Consider the following 27,981-nt stretch of genomic DNA (forward strand, 5'->3'; position numbering starts at 1 on the left):
ACAGGTGAGAGTCAGAGACTGATGAGGCATGGGGTAAGGAGTAAGTAACCACAGGGCTTAGCCATCTGTATTATTTCTAGGTCCTGTTGTCAGCACTGTGCTGTCCTCGGTTTAACCCAATCTACTTTACACACATTTTCACTTTCCCATTTCCTCTCAGGAAATACTTACCCTCAAAATATTTATGGGGAGTCAGGAGTCAACAAATCGAAGCTTGTACATTTTTTTGTAGAGGCTAACACTTATTACATACACACTAGAACACAGTACCCCACCCCCAAACCTGCATCCTACCTATTTCTTGAGGCAACAGCCACCACTGCACCCCCTTTCCATTCCGACACATACACACACATACACATACTCATGCTTGCAGACACAAACACACCCTCCCTAAACCTCAATAGACACAATCCACCCATGCATACATACACAAACACAGCGTTCCTTTCCACCGCACATACACACATTCCCCCAACACAGTTACAGTATACAGACAGAAACACAATAGTAAGGTATATGCATGTTGAAGCATTGTACTCAGAGCTTGGAGCCAGTTCCAAGTTTGGCACACACATCCTTCCATCCCTTTATACAGCAAGGCCCTCTATTCCCTTCTCTTATTCTCTCTTTTTCTCCTCAACTATCATGATTTGGTCATTGTTGTTTTAAAAGCCTGTCTGGGTCTAATAAACTCTGCATCAGCCATACTGAAGGTCCAAGGCTCTTTACTGTCTGAAATCAAGTCTTTCAATGAAGGACCTCGCAATACAGAGATGGTGTGTATGTGTGTGTTTGAGCGAGCAGGGAACATTTGTGTGTGTGGAAAAAAAGCATAGCGCTGTTTGTACTGCCCATATTCAGACACAATCATCAGATCCATTGACTGTGCATGAGTGTAAATAAGTGTGTGTGCTCTGTGGACAGCCCTGTCTGAGCAGAGAGGATTAGACCAGGGCCAGGAGTGACTCACCTCATCACTCTCTCTCCCCCTATCCATCTCTCTCCCTTTCCTCCTCCCTCTTTCTCTCGGTTGCCAGCTTGTTACCGTTAATGTGTTCATTCCCATGCCACTGCTGCCAGCGAGCCCTCATCACAAAGTCCCAATGCATTCTGGTACATGGGGCAACAAGCCATACAATGACAGGACCGCACGTACACTTGACACACACACACACACACACACTGCATTTTATCAACTTAATTATGTGTGTGTGGGTGTTCCCAAATCATCCCTCCTCCAGCATCTCAAAAGGAACGAGCAACGAAAGAGGTCGAGAGGGATTTTAATTTATGAGTCCCCCATATGGGAAAAAAGCTAACTACCTACCCTCAACTGTAATATCTTATGCTTCACGGAGATGTGGCTGAATGACGACATTATCAACATACAGCTGGCTGGTTACACGCTGTATCGGCAGGAAATAACAGCGGCCTCTGGTAAGACAAAGGGTGGCGTACCATGTTTTTTTGTAAATACACAGCTGGTATATCTAAGGAAATCTTGAGGTTTTGCTCGCCTGAGGTACAGTATCTCATGATAAGCTGTAGACCACACTATCTACCTAGAGAGTTTTCATCTGTATTTTTTTGTAGCTGTCTACATATCACCACAAACAGAGGCTGGCACTAAGACCGCGCTCAATGCACTCAAGACCGCACTCAAGACCGCCATAAGCAAACAGGAAAATGTTCACCCAGAGGTGGCACTCATAGTGGCCGGGGACTTTAATGCAAGGAAACTTAAATCGGTCTTACCAAATTTCAATCAGCATGATAAATGTGCAACCAGAGGGAAAAAAAACTTTAATCCACACACAGAGATGCATACAAAGCTCTCCCTCACCCTCCATTTGGCAAATCTGACCATAATTCTATCCTCCTGATTCCTGCTTACAAGCAAAAATTAAAGCAGGAAGCACCAGTGACTCGATCAATAAAAAAGTGGTCAGATGAAAAGCTACAGGACTGTTTTGCTAGCATGGACTGGAATATGTTCCGGGATTCCTCCGATGGCAATGAGGAGTACATCACATCAGTCAGTGGCTTCATCAAGAAGTGCATCAATGACGCCGTCCCCACAGTGACTGCACGTACATACTGTACCTCAACCAGAAGCCATGGAGAACAAGCAACATCCGAACTGAGCTAAAGGTTAGAGCTGCCACTTTCAAGGAGCGGGAATTTAACCCAGAAGCTTATAAGAAATCCCGCTATGCCCTCCAACGAACCATCAAACAGGCAAAGCTTCAATGCAGGACAAAGATCGAATCGTACTACACCGGCTCTGACTGTTGTCCGATGTGGCAGGGTGTGCAAACCATTACAGACTACAAAGGGAAGCACAGCCGAGAGCTGCCCAGTGACACGAGCCTACCAGTCGAGCTAAACTACTTCTATGCTCGCTTTGAGGCAAATAACACTGAAATATGCATTAGAGCACCAGCTGTTATGGAAGGGTGTGTGATCACCGTTAAACAGGTCAACATTCACAAGGCCGCAAGGCCAGACAGACTACCACGACATGTACCGTGAGCATGCGCTGACCAACTAGCAAGTGTCTTCACTGACATTTTCAACCTCTCCCTGTCCGAGGTCTGTATTAACCAACATGTTATAAGCAGACTACCATAGTCTCTGTGCCCAAGAACAGTAAGGTAACCTGCCTAAATGACTACAGACCCGTAGCACTCAAGTCTGTAGCCATGAAGTGTTTTGAAAGGCTAGTCATGGCTCACATCAACACGATTATCCCAGAAACCCTAGACCCACTCCAATTTGCATACCGCCCTAACAGATGCACAGATGATGCAATCTCTATTGCACTCCACACTGCCCTTTCATACCTGGACAAAAGGAACACCTATGTGAGATTGCTATTCATTGACAACAGCTCAGCGTTCAACACCATAGTGCCTGGGAACCTGGGACTAAACACCTCCCTCTGCAACTGGATCATGGACTTCCTAACGGGCCGCCCCCAGGTGGTAAGGATAGGTAACAACACATCTGCCACGCTAATCCTCAACACAGGGGCCCCTCATGGGTATGGCAACTGCTCGGCCTCTGACCGCAAGGCACTACAGAGGGCAGTGCGTACAGCCCAGTACATCATTGGGGCCATGCTTCCTATACCAGGCGATGACAGAGAAAGACCCTCCGTAGTCATAGACTGTTCTCTCGACTACCGCACGGCAAGCGGAACCGGCTTGCCAAGTCTAGGTCCAAGAGGCTTCTAAACAGCTTCTACCCCCAAGCTATAAGACCCGTGAACATCTAATCAAATGGCTACCCAGACTGTTTGCTTTGCCCCTCCCCCCTTTTACACCGCTGCTACTCTCTGTTGTTATCATCTATGCATAGTCGCTTTAATAACTCTACCTACATGTACCTAATACCTCAATTACCTCGACTAACCGGTGCCCCCGCACATTGACTCTGTACCTGTACCCCCCTGTATATACAGTGCCTTGCGAAAGTATTCGGCCCCCTTGAACTTTGCGACCTTTTGCCACATTTCAGGTTTCAAATATAAAGATATAAAACTGTATTTTTTTGTGAAGAATCAACAACAAGTGGGACACAATCATGAAGTGGAACGACATTTATTGGATATTTAAAAAGAATTTAACAAATCAAAAACTGAAAAATTGGGCGTGCAAAATTATTCAGCCCCCTTAAGTTAATACTTTGTAGCGCCACCTTTTGCTGCGATTACAGCTGTAAGTCGCTTGGGGTATGTCTCTATCAGTTTTGCACATCGAGAGACTGAAATTTTTTCCCATTCCTCCTTGCAAAACAGCTCGAGCTCAGTGAGGTTGGATGGAGAGCATTTGTGAACAGCAGTTTTCAGTTCTTTCCACAGATTCTCGATTGGATTCAGGTCTGGACTTTGACTTGGCCATTCTAACACCTGGATATGTTTATTTTTTAACCATTCCATTGTAGATTTTGCTTTATGTTTTGGATCATTGTCTTGTTGGAAGACAAATCTCCGTCCCAGTCTCAGGTCTTTTGCAGACTCCATCAGGTTTTCTTCCAGAATGGTCCTGTATTTGGCTCCATCCATCTTCCCATCAATTTTAACCATCTTCCCTGTCCCTGCTGAAGAAAAGCAGGCCCAAACCATGATGCTGCCACCACCATGTTTGACAGTGGGGATGGTGTGTTCAGCTGTGTTGCTTTTACGCCAAACATAACGTTTTGCATTGTTGCCAAAAAGTTCAATTTTGGTTTCATCTGACCAGAGCACCTTCTTCCACATGTTTGGTGTGTCTCCCAGGTGGCTTGTGGCAAACTTTAAACGACACTTTTTATGGATATCTTTAAGAAATGGCTTTCTTCTTGCCACTCTTCCATAAAGGCCAGATTTGTGCAATATAAGACTGATTGTTGTCCTATGGACAGAGTCTCCCACCTCAGCTGTAGATCTCTGCAGTTCATCCAGAGTGATCATGGGCCTCTTGGCTGCATCTTTGATCAGTCTTCTCCTTGTATGAGCTGAAATTTTAGAGGGACGGCCAGGTCTTGGTAGATTTGCAGTGGTCTGATACTCCTTCCATTTCAATATTATCGCTTGCACAGTGCTCCTTGGGATGTTTAAAGCTTGGGAAATCTTTTTGTATCCAAATCCGGCTTTAAACTTCTTCACAACAGTATCTCGGACCTGCCTGGTGTGTTCCTTGTTCTTCATGATGCTCTCTGCGCTTTTAACGGACCTCTGAGACTATCACAGTGCAGGTGCATTTATACGGAGACTTGATTACACACAGGTGGATTGTATTTATCATCATTAGTCATTTAGGTCAACATTGGATCATTCAGAGATCCTCACTGAACTTCTGGAGAGAGTTTGCTGCACTGAAAGTAAAGGGGCTGAATAATTTTGCACGCCCAATTTTTCAGTTTTTGATTTGTTAAAAAAGTTTGAAATATTCAATAAATGTCGTTCCACTTCATGATTGTGTCCCACTTGTTGTTGATTCTTCACAAAAAAATACAGTTTTATATCTTTATGTTTGAAGCCTGAAATGTGGCAAAAGGTCGCGAAGTTCAAGGGGGCCGAATACTTTCGCAAGGCACTGTACCTACAGTTGAAGTCGGAAGTTTACATATACTTAGGTTGGAGTCATTAAAACTCATTTTTCAACCACACCACAAATGTCTTGTGAACAAACTATAGTTTTGGCAAATCGGTTAGGACATCTACTTTGTGCATGACACAAGTCATTTTCCAACAATTGTTTACAGACAAGATTATTTCACTTATAATTCACTGTATCACAATTCCAGTGGGTCAAAAGTTTACATATACTAAGTTGACTTTGCCATTAAACAGTTTGGAAAATTTCAGAAAATTATGTCATGGCTATAGTGGCTTTAGAAGCTTCTGATAGGCTAATTGACATAATTTGAGTCAATTGGAGGTTTACCTGTGGATGAAGGCCTACCTTCAAACTCAGTGCCTCTTTGCTTGACATCATGGGAAAATCAAAAGAAATCAGCCAAGACCTCAGGAAAAAAAATTGTAGACCTCCACAAGTCTGTTTCATCTTTGGGAGCAATTTCCAAATGCCTGAAGGTACCATTTGCATCTGCATAAACAATAGTACGCAAGTATAAACACCATGGGACCATGCAGCCGTCATACCGCTCAGGAAGGAGATGCGTTCTGTCTCCTAGAGATTAACGTACTTTGATGCGAAAAGTGCAAATCAATCCCAGAACAACAGCAAAGGACCCTGTGAAGATAATGGAGGAAACAGGTACAAAAGTATCAATATCCACAGTAAAACGAGTCCTATATTGACATAGCCTAAAAGGCCGCTCAGCAAGGAAGAAGTATCTGCTCCAAAACCGCCATAAAAAAGCCAGACTACGGTTTGCAACTGCACATGGGGACAAAGATCGTACTTTTTGGAGAAATATCCTCCTGTCTGATGAAACAAAACTAGAACTGTTTGGCCACAATGACCATCATTATATTTGGATGAAAAAGGAGGAGGCTTGAAAGCCAAAGACCACCGTCTCAACCGTGAAGCACGGGGGTGGCAGCATCATGTGTGGGCGTGCTTTGCTGCAGGAGGGACTGGTGCACTTCACAAAATAGATGGCTCATGAATAAGGAAAATTATTTGGAGATATTGAAGCAACATCTCAAGACATCAGTCAATAAGTTAAAGCTTGGTCACAAATGGGTCTTCCAAGTGGACAATGACCCCAAGCATACTTCCAAAGTTGTGGCAAAATGGCCTAACTTCTTGGAACCACCCCCTCCGGATCCTGGATAGTTGTCATCAACTACGCTAAATAGCATAGCGCAACGGTCAAATAATCTTACTAGAAAATATTCATGAAATCACAAGTGAAATATAGCGAAACACAGCCTTTTGTTAATCACCCTGTCGTCTCAGATTTTGAAATAATGCTGTACATTTCGATATACTAGCAAAACATTACGTACACCTAGCGGCAGGAGACTTGGTCACGGAAATCAGAAAAGCAAACAAATTAATCGTTTACCTTTGATGAGCTTCGGATGTTTTCACTCATGAGACTCCCAGTTAGACAGCAAATGTTCCTTTTGTTCCATAAAGATAGCAATCAAATGAATCGTTTAACTTTGATGAGCTTTGAATGTTTTCACTCACGAGACTCCCAGTTAGACAGCAAATGTTCCTTTTGTTCCATAAAGATATTTTTTATATCCAAATACCTCCGTTAGTTTGATGCGTTATGCCTAGGAATGCACCGGAAATAGCGGTCATGACAACGCAGACAAATATTCCAAATTGTATCCATGATATCGACAGAAACATGGCAAATGTTTTTTATAATCAATCCTCAAGGTGTTTTTCAAATATCTATTCGATAATATATCAACCGGGACAGTTGGCTTTTCACTAGGACCGGGAGGAAAAATGGCTACCTCTCTGTTTAGCGCAAAAATCACACTGAGAGCCAACAACTGACCAATGTGGATGTTTACGCTCATTCTTCAAAATAAAGGCCTGAAACTACGTCTAAAGGCTGTAGACACCTTAGGTAAGCCACAGAAAAAGGAATCTGGTTGATATCTCTTTCAATGGGAAATAGGGATGCATAGAAAGACAGTGGTTTCAAAATTAGAGTCACTTCCTGATTGGATTTTTCTCAGGATTTCGCCTGCAATATCAGTTCTGATATTTTACCTTTATTTAACCAGGCAAGTCAGTTAAGAACAAATTCTTATTTTCAATGACAGCCTAGGAACAGTGGGTTAACTGCTTGTTCAGGGGCAGAACGACAGATTTGTACCTTGTCAGCTCAGGGGTTTGAACTTGCAACCTTCCGGTCCAACGCTCTAACCACTAGGCTACCCTACTCACAGACAATATTTTTTACAGTTTTGGAACCTTTAGAGTGTTTTTTATCTTAAGCTGTCAATTATATGCATATTCTAGCATCTGGTCCTGAGAAATAGGAAGTTTACTTTGGGACATTCTTTTTCCAAAAATAAAAATAGTGGTTAGAGCGTTGGACTAGGAACCGGAAGGTTGCAAGTTCAAACCCCCGAGCTGACAAGGTACAAATCTGTCGTTCTGCCCCTGAACAGGCACTGTTCCTAGGCCGTCATTGAAAATAAGAATTTGTTCTTAACTGACTTGCCTAGTTAAATAAAGATAAAATAAAAAAATAAATAAAGAGGTTAAAACCTCTTTGACGCTAGCGTCTCAACTGGCAAATTGCCAGGGGAAATGCAGAGCGCCAGATTCAAATAAAATGCTATAAAATTCAAACTTTCATTAAATCACACAAGTAAGATACTCAATTAAAGCCACACTCGTTGTGAATCCAGCCAACATATCAAATTTTAAAAATGCTTTTCGGCGAAAGCTATTATCTGATAGCCTGCACCCATCTGCACCAGCAGCAAACAAAGGAGCTATGAGACATGCTCATTAGCTTTTTAGCTATTCTGAAAGGTAACCTTATGGGCTTTCTGTTTCAATTGAAGGTCAGGCGCTACATAAAACGCTGAAATAAAATATAAAATATGCATTACTTTTGACGAGCTTCTTTTGTTGGCACTCCAATATGTCCCATAAACATCACAATTGGTCCTTTTGTACGATTAATTCCGTCCATATATATCGAAAATGTCAATTTTTAAAGCGCGTTTGATCCAGAAAAAAACAGCTTAGAAAAACACAACGTCACTACAAAATATTTCAAAAGTTGTCTATAAACTTTGCCAAAATATTTCAAACTACTTTTGTAATTCAACGTTAGGTATTTTTAAACGTTAATAATCGATCAAATTGTAGACGGGGCAATCTGTATTCAATACATGAACGAAAATAAACCAGCTCTGCTTTTCACGTCTTGCGCAACTCACAAAAGTGTCTCCAGTTCCGAGTTGGCCTACTTCTTCAAAGCACAAAGGAATAACCTCAACCATATTCCAAAGACTGGCGACATCGTGGAAGCGGTAGGAATTGAAAATTGGTTCCTATTAAATATCCAATGGCAAAGACAATATAGTGAACAGAGGGGGAAAACAAAAAAATCTGAACAGTTAGTCCTCTGGGTTTTGAAGGCTACATAAGTTCTGTTATACTCACAGACATGATTCAAACAGTTTTAGAAACTTCATAGTGTTTTCTATCCAAATCTATGAATAATATGCATATCTTATATTCTTGGCATGAGTAGCAGGAAGTTGAAATTGGGCACGCTATTTATCCAAAAGTGAAAATTCTGCCCCCTAGCTTTAATTAATGTCTCCAGCAAAGCATCCTTTAATCATTTCTACTTTGAAAAAGACGGCCTAATGGCTCCCTCGGGACGCAACGGTGGCAATTTTGAGAGATTCCCTCTTGTCAGATGAGGGGGGGGGGGGGGGAGAGAGGGAAAAGTAAATATGTTTTAATGGGAAATCTGTTCCTCCCAGAGTAAGAGGTGGGTGTTAGTGAGGAGAGAGAGACTCACAGCTTTAACTTATTGTGCTGCTTTGAGATATGGCAATAGCATCAGCATGGCTAATTGTTTGAGTGATTAACCACACATTAACCACTGCATATGAAGCCATCTATGATTATAATTTAACAAGCTGCATTAATGTCTATTAAGGTTGATTTTGCACTCATATGAATGGCATAATAATATCATCATTCGTAAAAATGTTTCAATACATCATAGTACATTAAAGTCCACCGTCTTAAAAATAAAAAACATGGCAAATAATTGTTATACATTTTTTAGTAACAATCACATACTGACTGTTGTGTTTTTCGCTGTAATTGAATTAAACCGTAAACCAGCACTTTCACAGAGTTTCACTTAGTATTAAAGACCCAGTTCTGAAGAGGTGACCTTCTCTTCATCTGGGCTCTACCTGTCCAAATGTTAAGTCCTCTCACTCAAACTCCTCTTTGTCTCTTTTCAAGAAGATACAAGACAGGCAAGCCTAACACTGAATTATTTAGGAAACGACATCACAAAGTCCTTACGTAACCTGACTCAGACAAAATCGCATATGGGCCCTGGTCAAAAGTATTGCACTATAAAGGCAGTAGGGTGCCGTTTGGGATGCATATAAAGCCAGTGAATTCCATGCAGTCCCAAGAAGTGAGGTTAGCACTGGAATTAGAGCACAACAGACTACAACCCCTGGCATGCCAGTCTAGATGGTTTCATCCTCATAATTGTTTCATGCAGTTCCTCTGAGTGCAAATTACTCATCACAACAAGGAAGCCCCTGGGTTCAAAACTCTTAGAATTTTCTGTAAATAGGTATTTGGCTGCTGTAGCCCAGCAATTATTTGAATTGAAAAAGACGTGCTGGCTGTCTTTTTGACTTAACAGAAATCATTGTGCATATTATCATTGTGAACTGTTGTCACTAAACCATAGGTTTACATGTCTCTGAGTTATGGGTTGGCCATGCAATCAGGACTGTTGTAACAAGCCCAAAATATTAGGGACTGGGCTAAGTGCAGGACAGGTTTCAGAAAACAATACTGATGAATGGTGTCGTGTCTTGGCATCATTCAAAGTGAAGACTGTTATTTTATCAAATCAATTCTCTGTAATTATTATTACGTGATTAAACTAATCATGTAAATGTAAATAACTAGGAAGTCGGGGCACCAAGGAAAATCTTCAGATTAAAAGTTATCATTTTCCTAATATAACTCTTCAGATATTTTAATATCTAATATAATGAATTATTCTTTATCTCACGTTAGTCTCATTCCAAACGTCATAAATTGTTGGTTATCTGCTCAAACCCAGCCTTTACCATGAATCGTCCATACACCAATTGTCTTAATCATTTATTTACCAACTAAATTAATAATCACAGAAATGCATAAACAAACAACAGAAGATATGGTTACAAGGATAGGGAAGATTCCCTAGTGGGCTAAGCCGATATAACGGCTTGGTGGATAAAGGAAGTGGGTGTGGACTGAGAACATGCGGGAAAGGCAAAAGGGATCATTACACAGTTGATAATAATATTAATTTAAATGCAAATCCTTTGCACATGAACGCTCACTCATTCGGAATAATTGCAATCAATATATATTTATGCCCAGTGTGTCGTCGTGATCTCTGTTGGAATCGTCAGTCCGTCTGTTGGAGAGTTCATCCAAGTCGCTGTCTCTCTTTGTTTCCCTGAAGATCAAAGTCTTTTGTGGTTAGAATGGATACTTCAGAGTATCATTCAGAAATGTTCTCATAGAATAAAAGATGTCGCTATCCGCAATCGCAGGTTTACATAATTTCTAGCTGTAGACTAGTAATTAGTATCTAAGATTTGCTCTTATTCTGTCGGGACCGATAGTCTCAGAGTTGAACCATTTCCCGCCTTGTAGCCAATGCTCCATGTGGTATGGTTAGAAATTAAACAACCATTGCAACCTTACCTTACACTGAGGTTTTTGCTGTCTGAAAAGGATTTCCTCTGGAGGGGTTTTTATTCTTAACTTCTTGGTGACGGAGGGGCAGTATTGAGTAGCTTGGATGAATAAGGTACCCAGAGTAAACTGCCTGCTACTCTGTCCCAGATGCTAATATATGCATATCATTAGTAGTATTGGATAGGAAACACTATGAAGTTTCTAAAACTGTTTGTATGATGTCTGTGAGTATAACAGAACTCATATGGCAGGTGAAAACCTGAGACATATCCAACCAGGAAGTGGGAAATCTGAGGTTTGTAGTTTCATTTAAGTGATTGCCTATCCAATATGCTGTGTCTATGGGGCCAGATTGCACTTCCCAAGGCTTCCAGCAGATGTCAACAGTCTTTAGAAAGTTGTTTGAAGCTTCTATCGTGGAAGGGTGTCAAATAAGAGCTGTTTCAACAAGTGGACTAGGCTAAGTCCAATCCGTTGTTTACTGCGCGGTCACGCGGGTGCGCCGTTCCTTCTTTTTCCTCTGTAATGAATACGCTATTGTCCAGTTGGAATATTATTGAAGATTTAATATAAAACGACTCTAAGGATTGGTTGTAAACATCGTTTGACATGTTTCTACAAATTGTAATGGAAGACTTCTCGTCTGGATTTTGCGCTCGCGCATTGTGCCTTTGGAATAGTGAACTAAATGTGTGAACAAAACGGAGGTATTTGGACATAAATATTGACGTAATCGAAAGAAAAAAAAAACATTTATTGTGGAAGTGGGAGTCCTGGGAGTGCATTCTGACGAAGATCAGCAAAGGTAAGTGAAGATTTCTAATGCTATTTATGACTTTTTGTTGACTCCACAATTTGGCGGGCAAATGTATTGCTTGCTTTTGTGGCTGAACCTGTTCTCAGATTATTGAATATTGTGCCTTTGCCGTAAAGCTTTTTTGAAATCTGACACAGCGGTTGCATTAAGAACAAGTTTAATTCTATGTATAACATGTATATTTCATCAAAGTTTATGATGAGTATTTTTGCTATTTGATGTGGCTCTCTGCAATTTCTCCGGTTGTCTTGGAGGCATTTCTAAACATGGCGCCAATGTAAACTGAGGTTTTTGGATATACAGTGCCTTGCAAAAGTATTCGGCCCCCTTGAACTTTGCGACCTTTTGCCACATTTCAGGCTTCAAACATAAAGATATAAAACTGTATTTTTTTGTGAAGAATCAACAACAAGTGGGACACAATCATGAGGGGAACGACATTTATTGGATATTTCAAACCTTTTTAACAAATAAAAAACTGAAAAATTGGGCGTGCAAAATTATTCAGCCCCTTTACTTTCAGTGCAGCAAACTCTCTCCAGAAGTTCAGTGAGGATCTCTGAATGATCCAATGTTGACCTAAATGACTAATGATGATAAATACAATCCACATGTGTGTAATCAAGTCTCCGTATAAATGCACCTGCACTGTGATAGTCTCAGAGGTCCGTTAAAAGCGGAGAGAGCATCATGAAGAACAAGGAACACACCAGGCAGGTCCGAGATACTGTTGTGAAGAAGTTTAAATACAAAAAGATTTCCCAAGCTTTAAACATCCCAAGGAGCACTGTGCAAGCGATAATATTGAAATGGAAGGAGTATCAGACCACTGCAAATCTACCAAGACCTGGCCGTCCCTCTAAACTTTCAGCTCATACAAGGAGAAAACTGATCAGAGATGCAGCCAAGAGGCCCATGATCACTCTGGATGAACTGTAGAGATCTACAGCTGAGGTGGGAGACTCTGTCCATAGGACAACAATCAGTCGTATATTGCACAAATCTGGCCTTTATGGAAGAGTGGCAAGAAGAAAGCCATTTCTTAAAAATATCCATAAAAAGTGTTGTTTAAAGTTTGCAACAAGACACCTGGGAGACGCACCAAACATGTGGAAGAAGGTGCTCTGGTCAGATGAAACCAAAATGTAACTTTTTGGCAACAATGCAAAACGTTATGTTTGGCGTAAAAGCAACACAGCTCATCACCCTGAACACACCACCCCCACTGTCAAACATGGGGGTGGCAGCATCATGGTTTGGGTCTGCTTTTCTTCAGCAGGGACAGGGAAGGTGGTTAAAATTTATGGGAAGATGGATGGAGCCAAATACAGGACCATTCTGGAAGAAAACCTGATGGAGTCTGCAAAAGACCTGAGACTGGGACGGAGATTTGTCTTCCAACAAGACAATGATCCAAAACATAAAGCAAAATCTACAATGGAATGGTTCAAAAATAAACATATCCAGGTGTTAGAATGGCCAAGTCAAAGTCCAGACCTGAATCCAGTCGAGAATCTGTGGAAAGAACTGAAAACTGCTGTTCACAAATGCTCTCCATCCAACCTCACTGAGCTCGAGCTGTTTTTCAAGGAGGAATGGGAAAAAATTTCAGTCTCTCGATGTGCAAAACTGATAGAGACATACCCCAAGCGACTTACAGCTGTAATCGCAGCAAAAGGTGGCACTACAAAGTATTAACTTAAGGGGGCTGAATAATTTTGCACGCCCAATTTTTCAGTTTTTAATTTGTTAAAAAAGTTAGAAATATCCAGTAAATGTCGTTCCACTTCATGATTGTGTCCCACTTGTTGTTGATTCTTCACAAAAAAAATACAGTTTTATATCTTTATGTTTGAAGCCTGAAATGTGGCAAAAGGTCACAAAGTTCAAGGGGGCCGAATACTTTCGCAAGGCACTGTAAATATGAACTTGATAGAACAAAACATACATGTATTGTGTAACATTGAGTCCTGGGAGTGTCATCTTATGAAGATCGTCAAAGGTTAGTGATGAATTGTATCTATATTTCTGCTTTCTGTGACACCTCTCTTTGGTTGGAAAATGGCTGAATGCTTTTTGTGACTAGTTGCTGACCTAACATAATGATATGTTCTACTTTCACGGAAAAGCCTTTTTGAAATAGGACACTGTGGTTGGATTAACGAGAAGTGTATCTTTAAAATGGTGTAAAAAACTTGTATGGTTGAGGAATTTTAATTGTGAGATTTCTGTTGTTTTGAATTTAGCGACATGCAATTTCACTGGCAGTTGGCAAGGTGAGACGCTAGCATCCCGAACGATCCCAGAGAGGTTAACAATAGAAAAGGCAGATCATGTCTGTGTGGGCGGGCCAATGACTTAGTTAAACTTTAAAGGGAATACAATTCTCTCACATTAAAGGTTTAACATCACATTACATCATTTAACAAATAGTTTCATCTTTACTCATTAATTTTATACAATAATTAGATGTGTACACATTCAGAGATATAGTTATTGAGAAATGTACGCATTCAGAGATATAGTTATGTGTGCTTCCTGTTCCTTCTTCCTGTTCACCAAATGAAACATACTCGTCATACCCGTCCCTTAAGTGTCCACGGACCATTCCCACAAGTGGACATTTTGTTTCAAATTCCCATTTTGGGGATTCAGGAGTTCACCATGGGAAATCCTTTGTTCTCTCTGTGTCTCTTTCTGCATGGCCAGGGGGAGAGAGTCTCCTACAGGAATTTACAACCTGAGATAACAGAACCTGGGTGTAAGAGAGATAGAGAGAACAAAGGATTTCCCATGGTGAACTCCTTCCTGAACTCCATTTCTCTATGGGTGTGGGACATTTGGTTGGGTGACATTAACGTTATGTGCCGATAGAGAGTCAATGGTCTGCATTGTTCCGGGTGATGGACAATGGGCAGCTTGGTTAGTGTGTATCAGTGCTAAGCTATGTTAGCATTCTCTATGGAAAATATAACTAACATGAGTCTCTGGGTTCGACTGTCAGGGCAAATATCATTGTAAAAGTCTCCTGGGTTTTTGTTAAATTCACACTGTTTGCCTAACTGATGCCAGAGTCATATACGCGCTGTCATTTAACCATTTTTGCTTTACAGCTACAGTATGAGGTGTCGATGTTGTTGATGATTCATTTGAGGTTCATAATTTAATGAGTCAACAAAAATGAGCAATAATCAGTTGCCATGCATTTCGAGTTTCAATTAACCTAAACAAACTCTAGCTCGAAAAACACAGTTCATTATTGCAATTGCCTTACAGCACAGCCTAGTTTTTTCTCAAATCGACAGTTTCCTAATCTGGCTCAAATGAAGAGGCTGTTGGACAAGTAGATTGTTTAAAAAAAGGAAATTATGGCACAGAATTAAATAAACATAAAAAAATGTCTGAGCTTCCTTTGTGAAATCTCCATCTTCTTTCACACTCGAAAGATTTCCACGTTACATTCTGGAGGAGGCTATTCAGGCCAGAAGCTAAGCTAATTTCCCCAGTCTTTGTCGCACTAATGAAGCATGTCAAATATTTGGGTTGATACAAATATTTTTTTTCCAGTTCTCATCCTCTTCTGTCAAGGAGGTTTCCTCTCATCCTCAAAGAGGAGAAAATGAATAAATCACTTCAGAAAAGAAGAGGAAGACAATCCCTTTCACTGGATAGATCAAAGAGGATGTGAGAGACATTTCTTAACCTCCTTCAGCATAGTTCTTACTGTTCCAAAATAAGATTTCACCCTTGTCCCAATTCTTTATTGACGTTGTATTAATGTGAGACATAGGCAAGCCTGGCGTCTGGCGCATATACTCAGCTGAATTCCAACCCATTTCAATAACAGGCACAAAGATAGCAGTTGTCTGGGTTGGCGCCCCCCCTTGGGTTGTGCCGTGGCGGAGATCTTTGTGGGCTATACTCGGCCTTGTCTCAGGATGGTAAGTTGGTGGTTGAAGATATCCCTCTAGTGGTGTGGGGGCTGTGCTTTGGCAAAGTGGGTGGGGTTAAATCCTTCCTGTTTGGCCCTGTCCGGGGGTATCATCGGATGGGGCCACAGTGTCTTCTGACCCCTCCTGTCTCAGCCTCCAGTATTTATGCTGCAGTAGTTTGTGTCGGGGGGCTAGGGTCATTTTGTTTTATCTGGAGTACTTATCCTGTCTTATCCAGTGTCCTGTGTGAATTTAAGTATGCTCTCTCTAATTCTCTCTTTCTCTCTTTCTTTCTCTCTCTCGGAGGACCTGATCCCTAGGACCATGCCTCATGACTACTAGGCATGATGACTCCTTGCTGTCCCCAGTCCACCTGGCCGTGCTGCTGCTCCAGTTTCAACTGTTCTGCCTGCGGCTATGGAATCCTGACCTGTTCACTGGACGTGCTACCTGTCCCAGACCTGCTGTTTATAACTCTCTAGAGACAGCAGGAGTGGTAGAGATACTCTTAATGATCGGCTATGAAAAGCCAACTGACATTTACTCCTGAGGTGCTGACTTGCTGCACCCTTCACAACTACTGTCATTATTATTATTTGACCATGCTGGTCATTTATGAACATTTGAACATCTTGGCCATGTTCTGTTATAATCTCCACCCGGCACAGCCAGAAGTGGACTGGCCACCCCTCATAGCCTGGTTCCTCTCTAGGTTTCTTCGTAGGTTTTGACCTTTCATGGGAGTTTTTCCTAGCCAACGTGCTTCAACACCTGCATTGCTTGCTGTTTGGGGTTTTAGGCTTGGTTTCTGTACAACACTTTGAGATATCAGCTGATGTACGAAGGGCTATATACATGTGAATACATTTGATTTGATTTTGAGTTGATATAATTGATGAGTTCTGCCCTGAAAAGCATCAACCATCAATTTTACTCTGCCAGTTCATCTTCCACATCTCATCTGACCTTAACCAAGAAATACAGTAGGGAAATAAAACAACTGTCAGAGCTTGACTTTCCAGAGTGATTTCTTTGGACCCTTCACTTATTAAGAAATTAACTGTTGCAATCCATATGATACTTTGTAAAAAAGGAGTGGTGAAAATTAGAAACAGAGGCAGTAGCGTTTTAGGATGACATTAAAAGTCATAAGTGGGCCGGCTAATCTTGGGAGCGGAAGAGGGAGGGGAGAGGATGTATGCACACACACGCACGCACGCACGCACGTACAGACACACACAGCATTGAGACGCAAAGCCGTGAAAAGTGCCTGTTCGACTCTCCGGATGTTGTTGGAGCTTTGCTGTTTGCCAAGGGATTAATGACAACAATACCGATATTGATTGCTTTATGGTGAAGGAGCCAGGTCGTTCAATATTGCCATTGAAATTGGACACCTATCCATGTCCTGAGGACATCAGGAAATGCGTTGAAAACAGGCCACTAAGGGTAATCCAATGACTCTGGATCAAAAGGTTGCGCATTCGATCCCAGTCGTGGACATTGGAATGTTATTTTGGGTTCCAAACCTTAACTCTTACCATAGCCATTTGGAATGAGTTTCTTATCTTAACCCTTAACTCTGAAATTTGATGTTTGGAGAAATGGAATGATACAGAGAAGCAGGAGTCACTAAAGCACTTTGAAATTTGACGTTTGGAGCAACTTCAAAATTTGACGCTTGGAGAACATGGATAAACGTCTAATTCTACTGTCAGACTGTGAGAGCTTGTTGCTCTCTCTCGTTATCTATATCTTACTACTGCTAAAATTCACAGCCTCTAAGTGGGAGAGGTCAGGGAGTGACAACGAGGGGTTTAGGAATCTTTAAGGGCCAGTAGGAGCCATTCTGTGTGGCCGTTTCTGGCCCTTAAAGCTTCCTAAACCCCTCTTCATCAATCCCTAACCTCTTACCCTTAGAGGCTTAAAACACGTTACAGGTAACTGACAAAATAATGGAAACGACAACATAAATCGACGTTGTCAGGACCTTTTCAAACCAAAAATCAAAATCTAGTACCTTCTAGTGATCAGCCTGGTTGGGCCACCACGAGCAGCCAGAATAGCTTTAATGCGCCTTGGAATCGATTCTACAAGTTTCTGAAACTCTATTGGAAGGATGTAACACTATTCTACCACAAGAAATTCCATAATTTGGTGTTATGTAGATTTTGGTGGAAATCGCTGTCTCATATGCTGCTCCAGAATCTCCCATAAGTGTTCAATTGGGTTGAGATCTGGTGACTTGAGACGGGCATGGAATACAGTTTACATCGTTTTCATGCTCATCAAACCATTTAGTGACCACTTGTGCCCTTTGGATGGAGGCATTGTCAGGATAGAAATGATTCACCATAGGTTGAACTTGATCACTCAGATTATCTGTGCGTTTACTGCCATTTACCTTGCCCTCTAAGGGGTTGGGTGGACCTAAACTATGCCAGGAAAATGCACCCCACACCATAACAGAGCCGCCAGAACCCTCATTTACTAAAGTGTTTCCATTATTTTGGCAGTTACCTGTAGCTCTTTGAAGTCATGTTGTTGTAAATGCTGGACATTCGAGGCCCTCAGCAATCAAACAAACACAAACAACATGCATGATTTCCCTCTGGAAGACTCAGAGTGAAAACAAATGTATGTTTAGTCATGTTGGATAATAAACAACCTTTTGGGAAAGCAGGCCGTCCCAAAGCTTTTTAAGTGGTATATTTTCAAAACTCAAAGTACAAAACTCTAAACTGATAACACATGTAATGCCCACTATCTTATGTTCAGAACCTTGATTGTGCATTTATCGGGGTTTCACACATCTTTCAACACCGGAGTCATTCATGCAAAATCAAAGTTTTCCATGAGAATGTTTAATTTTGTAACCAATTACATCAGATGATGATAGGCTGTAAAGCAGTTGGCTACTGTAAAAACGTGCCACGGTGTTGTATGCCATTTCGCCCCATACAACATTTCAAATATCACATTTTCTATGTGACTTGTCAACTGATACAGTATCGCCTGTCTCTCTGCTTGAAATTCATCCGTTTACAGTGTATCAAAGAAATCAGATAATGAGTGAAATACCCAAGTTGTTATATGCAACTCTGGTATTTCAGCAGCACATTGAACACTACAATATAATTCCAAATGGTAGCACACAGAGCGACTCTTGAAAAGGCAAGAGGTGTCACAGCAGTGCAAGAGGCGTCACAACAGACACTTTGGTTCAAATCCAGGCTGTACTGTATCACAACAGGATGTGACTGGGAGTCCCATAGAGCTGTGCACAATTGGTGTAGGCCGTCATTGTAAATAAGAATTTGATCTTAACTGACTTGCCTAGTTAAATAAAGGTGAAATAAAACATACATAAAAATACTGGCTGATGGACATTTATGTAGTATTTACAGCCATATCCATATATGGTTTGTTTTTATCTTCCAACATAAATTGATTATGGGTAGATTAACAAGACATTTATCTTTCATTTGCTGTATTGGACTTGTTAATGTGTGAAAGTTAAATATTTCTAAAGAATATTTTTGAATTCCCTGCGCCACCTTTTCAGCTGAATGGGGGGGGGGGTTCCCCTAAGGGATCACCTTGCCATAACAGGTTTTAAACACAAAAAGTTTTAGTAAGTAGAGACATCTTTTAAATACATTGTACTTAACGTAGTTTGCTAAATGAAGTATATTAGTAGTGTAACACACACTTACAGTAAATAATTATTGCCCACCAATGGTAATTTCAGAGTTACCTAAATAAACATAATAGTTTGATCTAAATCTACTAAATATTTGGAATCTGGGCAACATGTTGAAGTATATGTCCATTAACTTGCTTTTACTCCCTACAATAACTTTAGTTGTAAAGTTCTGTTTGTACTCAAAACATTAAAGCCATGGCAACTTGTCAATTAACTTGGTTATATCGTGTTAATTAAACTGTTTAAGTATCCAAACTGTGTAATTTTTGCACAACTTACTTACAATTCCATGTCATATTACTATATTGTATATGTTAATATCACTTGATTAATAACGTAAGTAATTCGTGTTGTATCACTGTAATCAATTTAGATACTCTATTCTTTGGAGTGCATTCAACAAATACCGAATCAACATGTTCAAGTTTGCATACAACTGTTATTGAGTAAATGAAACATAAAACAGTACAACAAAAAAAAAAGTGCACATTTTAGTCCTGTGTAACTTGAAATGTTTTGTTATGTAACTCAAATAATTTGTGGAAACCAGCTGCACTGCACAATTTTAAGTCAAAAACTACTCTTAAAATCCAAGTTCTTTCTTTCATTCCACTACTCTAAAGCAAGTTAGCTTTACAACAGTTTTTTCTTAAAAAATTAAATTATATTTTATTTAATACACTGCATCTTCAGAACCACAAATTTCTAATTACATGAATGCACAAAACATGATTAATGTATTTTAGCCTCCATCATTAGATAAATGCCAATTCTGTGCAGCATGACTCATTTGAACATAACTTTTAAAAGGCTCAGATAACAAAACCCCAACTTTCAATCAATACTGTGTAACATTGCAACATTCCTCATAAACAAACTTAACTATTAAAACATAAGCACAGTTCTCGAATTAACACTTTCAACTGATGTGGTAGATTCCATTCAATTAAAAGCTGTGCTGAAGGATATAAAATAAAAATAACAAGATAGTGATGTGCCGACATCCATTTCACAGTCTAACAACTTGACTACATTCAACTGTTTAAAATTAAGATTAATGTTGACAATTTACATTTCTTCCTCCACTACAATTTCCAGTCCATTATGTTTACAAAACAAAGTTGTACTTGCAGATTATAAAATGTACTAATGCACGCAATGTTTCGGTCCTAAAATTTCATTGCTGGCTAAGTGTAGCCGGTGCTATACTACACCGCTGTAACTCTGCGTTGTGTGTGGTTGATAGAGACCATAAACGTGGACTTTGGAGATCAGGTAGTTTTAATCAAGCAGAACTGACTCTCTGCATCTTGCATCTGCATCCAAAAGGAAATAAAACATTTGTAGAGCACATCTGTTCTGAGAATCGTCGCCTCTTTCTCTCTCAGTGCATCAAAATGATTTTGGAATACAAAAATTAATACACTCTCTCCTTATTATACATAACATATTTTACATTGATAAAACCACATACCTGCATCCAAAAGGAAATAAAACATTTGTAGAGCACATCTGTTCTGAGAATCGTCGCCTCTTTCTACAACAGATGCACAATAGGAGGGACTGGGATCATTCGAGGAGCTAGCCATCGTTCACACATACAATAGCCTGCTAATACCTTAGCTAGCTATTAACCACATGTTGAATTCAGAATATTGATATCATCCTAAAAAGTACAATTACAAGTGCATCTTAACAATACCATCCATTTATGAGTAACCTCTAAATATACATCATTATTCATGAACAAAACATTGTGTGTATGACTTTGTACTTAAAAGAATCAAACTTTTCTGAAGACAGAAAAAGCGTGCCTACCTCTCTCAGTGCATCAAAATGATTTGAGCACGAGCACGCCGGGCAAAACGTAAGTACACACTCCCCTTCTCCCAGGATGCAGGCATGCATAACAAATCAACACAACATATTGATATATGAACCTGGTGAAATTCACATAGTACTTCAACAACTGTTACATTCACCCCTCCTGAATTTCACCAACCTTGTAAAACAACAAAATAACCTACCAAGCTCAAGGCTTAATTCTGAATTCAGCTCAAAGCTACCCATAGGGTTCAGGGCAAGCGAAAGTTGGTCAGGCCTTCAACTGCCCCTAGATGCATAGTGCCTCTTACACTATATCTACATTCTTAGCCTTAAAAAAAAATCCTGTACTACATCATCTCTGTACTATGTTAAACTTACACCTTCTGGTGGGTTGACTCTATTAGTCTCTTTACTGGTTTAACTACCCTCCCCGCCCTTGTGCGACCTGCCACTGGGCTAGGGGCCATAGTAACTAACGGTGGCTCTGGCCTTAGATCATTGATCAGAGGTGAGTTTGAAGGAATCAGCTCCAGAATCTCAGAGGTGCTTCCCCGGTCATTTTCCTCAAGAAAACAAGGTTCTTCTGGGTCTGACTTTCCATCCGATGTCCAGAGTTCGGAGTAATCGCTTGAATCCTCCGCCAGCCAGGATGCACTTTCCTCCCCAGAGTCCTCCATGTCTTCCCTGTCCAGTCCATCGCCGGAGTGGGTGGCCTCTCCTGCATCTACATTGATTGAAGGCCCTGCAGCATCACTGTCATTGAAGTGTACTGAATCATCAATTTCAAATGGCAGGAAATTCACCTGCAGCAGTAGATTCCTGTGAACCACTTTCTCTCTGCCATAACGATCTTGGATTATGTACGTGTGAGTTTGTGGATTGACTGAAGTCACTGTGAAAATCTCGGGGTTCCACTTGTCAGCCAACTTGCGGCGGCCCCTTTCACCCTTGTTGGCGATGAGGACACGATCCCCCATGGACAAACCGATGCCTTTAACCCGCTTGTCATACTCCCGACCTTGTCGTCTCTGTTGCTTGTCAGTGTGCCTTTGGGCAACACTCATAGCTTCCTTCAGCCCAGTGATCAGAGTCTCGACATACTTGTTGCAATCCACAACACTGGAGTCATCCAAAACATTGCGGAACATAACATCCACTGGTAGCCGAGGGACTCTACCAAACATGAGAAAGAATGGAGCATAGCCCGTAGTCTCGTGAACAGTGGCATTGTAGGCAAATGTTAATGACTGGATTTGTTCAGGCCAATGTTCTTTGGTTTTCAAGGGCAGACTCCTGAGCATGCTACCTAAAGTCCTGTTGAAGCGTTCAGTTTCTCCATTCCCCATTGGGTGATATGCTGTGGTTCTGGACTTTTGGACACCGGAGAGCTTAAGCAGTTCTGCTATTAGCTCACTCTCAAAATTTGCGCCTTGATCAGTATGGATCCTTGATGCAAAGCCGTAGACACAGAAGACATGATCCCACAGTTTACGAGCTACTTGCTTGGCTGTCTGGTTTCTGCATGGCCATGCATGGGCAAGTTTAGTGAAGTGGTCAGTCACCACCAGAACATCAACTGAGTTCTTCTTACTGTCTTCCGCTGTCCAAAAATCCAAACACACCAACTCCATGGGAGAGCAAGTTTTGATGCTCTCTAACGGGGCTCTAGCCGCTGGCTCTGGTGTCTTTGCTAGAACGCATCTCTGGCAGCAGCGCACATACTCCTTGATGTCTCTCTCCATTGCCGGCCAGAAAAATCTCTGCCTGGCCAGAGCTAGAGTTCTAGCTTGGCCTTGATGTCCTGCAAGGTCGTGAATGCCAGTCATCGCTTTGAGTCTCAACACCTCTGGCAAGACATACTGGAACCTTCTCCGGTTTGTGTGACTCTCCTTAATGACACGATACAGAACTCCCTCTCTTAGGATCAAGCGATCCCACTGTTTCATCAGCAACAACACTTTAGAAGAAACACTGTATCGATCTCGTCTGGTGGGCCGTTTCTTATTGAAGACGAAAGGGATGACCTTGGAAGTCACAGAGTCTTGCAGCTGGAAATCTCGAAGTTCCTCGTGCGAGAGTTCAGGCAAAGTGTCAATACCAGGAGAAAGCAGCCGTTGGGTGTTGGAACCAAGCTGGATTGCTTGCATCTCCATTGAACATTCCCAGTCAATATGGAGCTGACATATGGCCTTCACTTCAGCAGTGGTCAAAGAGGTTATCTCCTGGGGATAAGAAGCCCAACGGAAGGCATCTTGGACATCATCATTCAGTGTCCCAACAGCCTCAGACAGAAGTGCTAGGTAGGACTCCCTCATCAGTCTCTGCGCGACAGTCACTGCAAAGGGATCGCGGCTCAGTGCATCTGCTACTGTGTTCTTGCTGCCTGGGATACGCTTCAAATCAAAGTTGTACGGTGCCAGCTTGGCAACCCATCTTTGCTCGCAAGCGTCCAGCTTGGGTTTTGTCATGATGTACGTTAACGGGTTACTATCTGTCCAGACAGTGAACTCGTGCCCCTTAAGCCAGTGACTGAATTTCTCACACACACTCCATTTCAGTGCTAGAAATTCAAGTCTGTGTGCCGGGTACCTTCTCTGCGACTTACTCAGTGTCTTGCTCGCAAATGCTATGGGCCTTGCCTTATCTTCACCTTCAGGTACTTGGCAAAGCACAGCCCCAAGACCATCCAAGGAAGCGTCAGTGAAGAGAATGAACGGCCTCTCGAAATCAGGGTGAGCTAGCATGACACAATTCAAAAGAGCATCCTTCAGCTTCTGGAATGCAACGACACACTCCTCAGTCCAATCCGATAGCGTCAGCTTCCGGAAAATCCCACTGTTGCCCTTCTTCCCATCTCTTCCTCTTCTCTTTTGACCCCCAGTGAGTGCAAACAAAGGTCTGGCTATAGCAGAACAGTCAGGAATGAAGTGCTGGTAATATAATACCATACCCAAGAAGGATTTCAGCCTCCAAGCAGAGGGAGTGCATCCATCTGCCTCCATCAGCTGAGCTTGGCTCATCTTGGCAATGGCCTCCACCTTCTCAGGATCCACTGACACACCGTCCTCTTTAATGATATGTCCGAGGAATTTCACTGTTCTTCGTAGAAAGTGGCATTTTTTGGGTGCTAGCTTGAGATTGTTGGCTCTTAGACGGCTAAACACAACTTCAAGTCGCTGTAGAGCCTGTTCCTCGGTGGGTGCAAAGACCAACAAGTCATCTAAGTAACAAAGGAGATTTGAGAAGTTTAGGTCCCCAAATATACTCAACATCATTCTCATGAAAGAGGCCGGGCTGTTACACAGACCTTGTGGCATGCGATTGTACTCATAAAGTCCCATTGGTGTGGTAAAGGCTGTGTACTTCTTGTCCTCTTCGTGAACTGGAATGTTATAAAATCCTGAGGTCAAGTCCATGGTGCTGAAAAATGCACTGCCACCAAGGGCTGCGAGGCAATCTGCTTGATGAGGAAGGGGATGAGCGTCCTTCACCGTTCGTGCATTCATCCACCTGAAGTCAGTGCATAACCTCAGACTCCCGTCTTTCTTCCATACCATGACTAAAGGGGAGGCATACTCACTAACTGACTTGCGTATAAGACCTACTTCTTCCATATCTGTCAATACCTTCCTCAGCTTCAGGTAATGAGCAGGCGGAACTCTTCTGTATGGTAGCCGGAAGGGTCTGTCATCAACCAGGTGGATACGGTGAACATAACCCCTGGCTTCTCCGCAGTCCAGATTATGTCTTGAGAAGATGTCTTCATATTTTGTGATGGTATTCACAAGCTTTTCCTTCCACTGGTCAGCTACCTGGCATCCATCAATGTCAATGTCTACTAATCCTAGATCAGACAGTCTTTGTTTCAGATTGTGGCAGCCATTGTCATCCTGCTTCTGTTCCATTGGGGTTTTCCTCACCTCATGAAGGCCCTGAAATATTGTTGCATCCTCAACAGCCAAGCATGTAGACACATCTGCCAACTTCATGTTACGTCTTAGGGTGAGATGTTTGTCAGAACAGTTTACTACCTTTAAAGGCACCCAGCCATCTCCCCACATGGGTGTAATAACTCTACCCACGAGTATGTTTCTGGGCATGACCTTTGACCTGGTAGGTTCGACTATTACAGTGCTGCCTGGAGACAATGCCACATTTTTAGGAAGTTTACCCCAAACTAAGTGTTCAGTCTTGGGCGAAAGAGTCACAGCTTGAGTGAGCTTCACTGTCCCAATCTTGCCATCGACTTGCTGTCCCTTCCATCTTGTGACACTTGTCATCATCTGCAGAAACTGCTCACCCTCTGGTGAGTGGGTCTGGCCATCCATGTTGTTGACGAGCTTCCAGTATTCATCCGTGCCTTTCATCTCATGCAATAGATGCTTAATGACATTCGATCCCAGGATGAGATCATCACGCTGTCCAGGAACAACTAGAGTGGGCACTTTAACATCAATCCCATAGATTTGCATCTCCAAATCATAGAAACACTTTGTTGAGGTCTTCTTCCCCCCACACCCCACTAATACTAACTCTGTGGGAGGCTGATAATGCTGAGGAAGGGCACCTGCTTCCAAAAGTCTCTGCTCCGCATGTTCACTTAATGTACAGGCCATAGACCCAGTGTCAAGCATGCCCTTAAGCTGCACTTTCCCATGTACAGACACAGAGGTGTAAAACAAATCTGAAAAAGCCTCAACTTCTTGTGAACCTAACATAACAATTTTCTCTCCTTCTTTCGCATCAGAGCACAAAATCTCATACGTTTTCTCAAGATCATCAAATTCTTTCTTGGGGGTAGACAGTTGAACACCCACATTTCCCCCCTTCACCTGTGGGCGTGTCAGTTTAACGGTTGCTGCTGTGGTGGTGAGTTTCTCTGCTGTTGTGGTGGGCGTCTTTCACCACCGGGATTGGCATAGCGTTCCCCCGGTTTAGGACAATTTGACTTCCAATGATCTGGGGAAAAGCACAGGAGGCACAGGTTCTCATGTCTACAGTGCATCACAGTGGAGTGATCTGTTGAGCCACAAACCCTGCATTCCCTACGCCTGAAGGGCTGGGTGGGGAAAGATGGTGCCTTGGCCTGTGTCTGTGAAACCATAACGGGTGGTATGCTCTTCTCTAAGGTACGTTCAAGCAGGTGAATGAGTCTCTCGATACTTGCACTCTGCCCATCTTGTTTGGCGCTTGATGTGAGAGAAGTGTCACTGCACGTACCAGCATTGACCCCGCCTTCACATGGAGTTATCTGGGGATGTACTGTTACTTGCTTTGAGGATACAGCGGTAGATTGACACATGGTGGCCTTCCTGCGGCGTTCATGTTCATAGATTCTCTCCTGTACTTCACTCGCAGTCCATTTCTCAGCAGACTTGTATTGGAATACTGCTGCCAGTTTGGGGTCAGGGCAGTATGTTACAAACATCCTAACGACATCAGAGTTGGAGCTGTCAATCTTCTGTCCTTGTCTCTTAAGGCCCTCGTCAGCGACATCTACAGCCTTGTTCAATCGAACCCAGTACTCCATAACAGCCTCTCCGGGTACAGGTTTAGTATTGTAAAAATCAGCCAAGGGCATGCACGAATAGGCCAATTCACTGAAATTCTGTTTCAGAATGTCAAATACAATCTCTGGCTTCTCTGTAGGATCAACTGTTGTCTCATTGCGTAAATTTATCTTTACCATGTCTCTTGCTTTGCCAGATAATCGACTAATCAACTCATCTGATTGTTCCCCAACAAGACAACCCTTTCTCCTCAAGTATATTCTCATCAACTCCTCCCATTCATGAATGGAGCATTTGTCTGTACCATCTCCTCTATATGTAGGAGGTTCCTTTATGTCTGATTGCATGATGAACTTAATTTGACTGAGATCTACATATCCTACTGAGTCTGAATGATGATCACTTATCTTTTCTGTACTTACTGGTGGCTCATAAGTACTGGACCTGCCACTCTGTAGTTCTTCCCTAATGGAGCTCCCTATTTCCCGGGCTAGCTGAGTGACCAGCTCAGCTAGACCATCTACAGGGGCATTTGGATTAACACTAGATGAAGGGCTTTCATCCAATTTTTTTGTGGAGCAAAACATGGGGGAACCTCCTGCACCTACACACTTTACCGGGGTTTGATCAGAGTATGAGAAAAACCTCCCCCTCCCAGCAGTGAATTTGGGTTCATCACCATTATAAGATGCCATGCCACTAAAGTTACGTTAAAATGTCTGTTGATGAACACACTTCTATGTTGGTTAACGATAAACAGCGCTCTCAATACATCGTTGTCAGAAAAAAGAAAAGAAAAAAAAAAACTGTAGTTCCGATTTCTGCCACAAGGCGGCAAGAGTACCTCAATTATATTTTTAGTCTCTAGAGCAGCAGCGCCGCGGTGATTGAGCTGACGTCGATCAACGATGAATCCGGGTCTAGAAGGCACCAATGTAGCCGGTGCTATACTACACCGCTGTAACTCTGCGTTGTGTGTGGTTGATAGAGACCATAAACGTGGACTTTGGAGATCAGGTAGTTTTAATCAAGCAGAACTGACTCTCTGCATCTTGCATCTGCATCCAAAAGGAAATAAAACATTTGTAGAGCACATCTGTTCTGAGAATCGTCGCCTCTTTCTCTCTCAGTGCATCAAAATGATTTTGGAATACAAAAATTAATACACTCTCTCCTTATTATACATAACATATTTTACATTGATAAAACCACATACCTGCATCCAAAAGGAAATAAAACATTTGTAGAGCACATCTGTTCTGAGAATCGTCGCCTCTTTCTACAA

The 27,981-nt window shown here is 41.9% G+C and overlaps 1 long non-coding RNA gene across 1 annotated transcript in view; it reads left to right on the plus strand.

Moving 5' to 3' along the window:
- Window positions 1–23,976, plus strand: part of LOC149980890 (uncharacterized) — a 238,439-nt gene extending 214,463 nt beyond the window's left edge. Inside the window, exon 3 of the long non-coding RNA XR_016483204.1 lies at window positions 23,843–23,976. This is a non-coding gene — a long non-coding RNA (uncharacterized LOC149980890). The remainder of the gene's footprint in view (window positions 1–23,842) is intronic.
- The last annotated feature ends 4,005 nt before the right edge of the window (window positions 23,977–27,981 follow it).

The sequence above is a fragment of the Oncorhynchus mykiss genome, chromosome 9 (assembly GCF_057628025.1).
Source record: "Oncorhynchus mykiss isolate SJ-2025 chromosome 9, ASM5762802v1, whole genome shotgun sequence".
NCBI classification, from domain to species: Eukaryota; Metazoa; Chordata; class Actinopteri; order Salmoniformes; family Salmonidae; genus Oncorhynchus; species Oncorhynchus mykiss.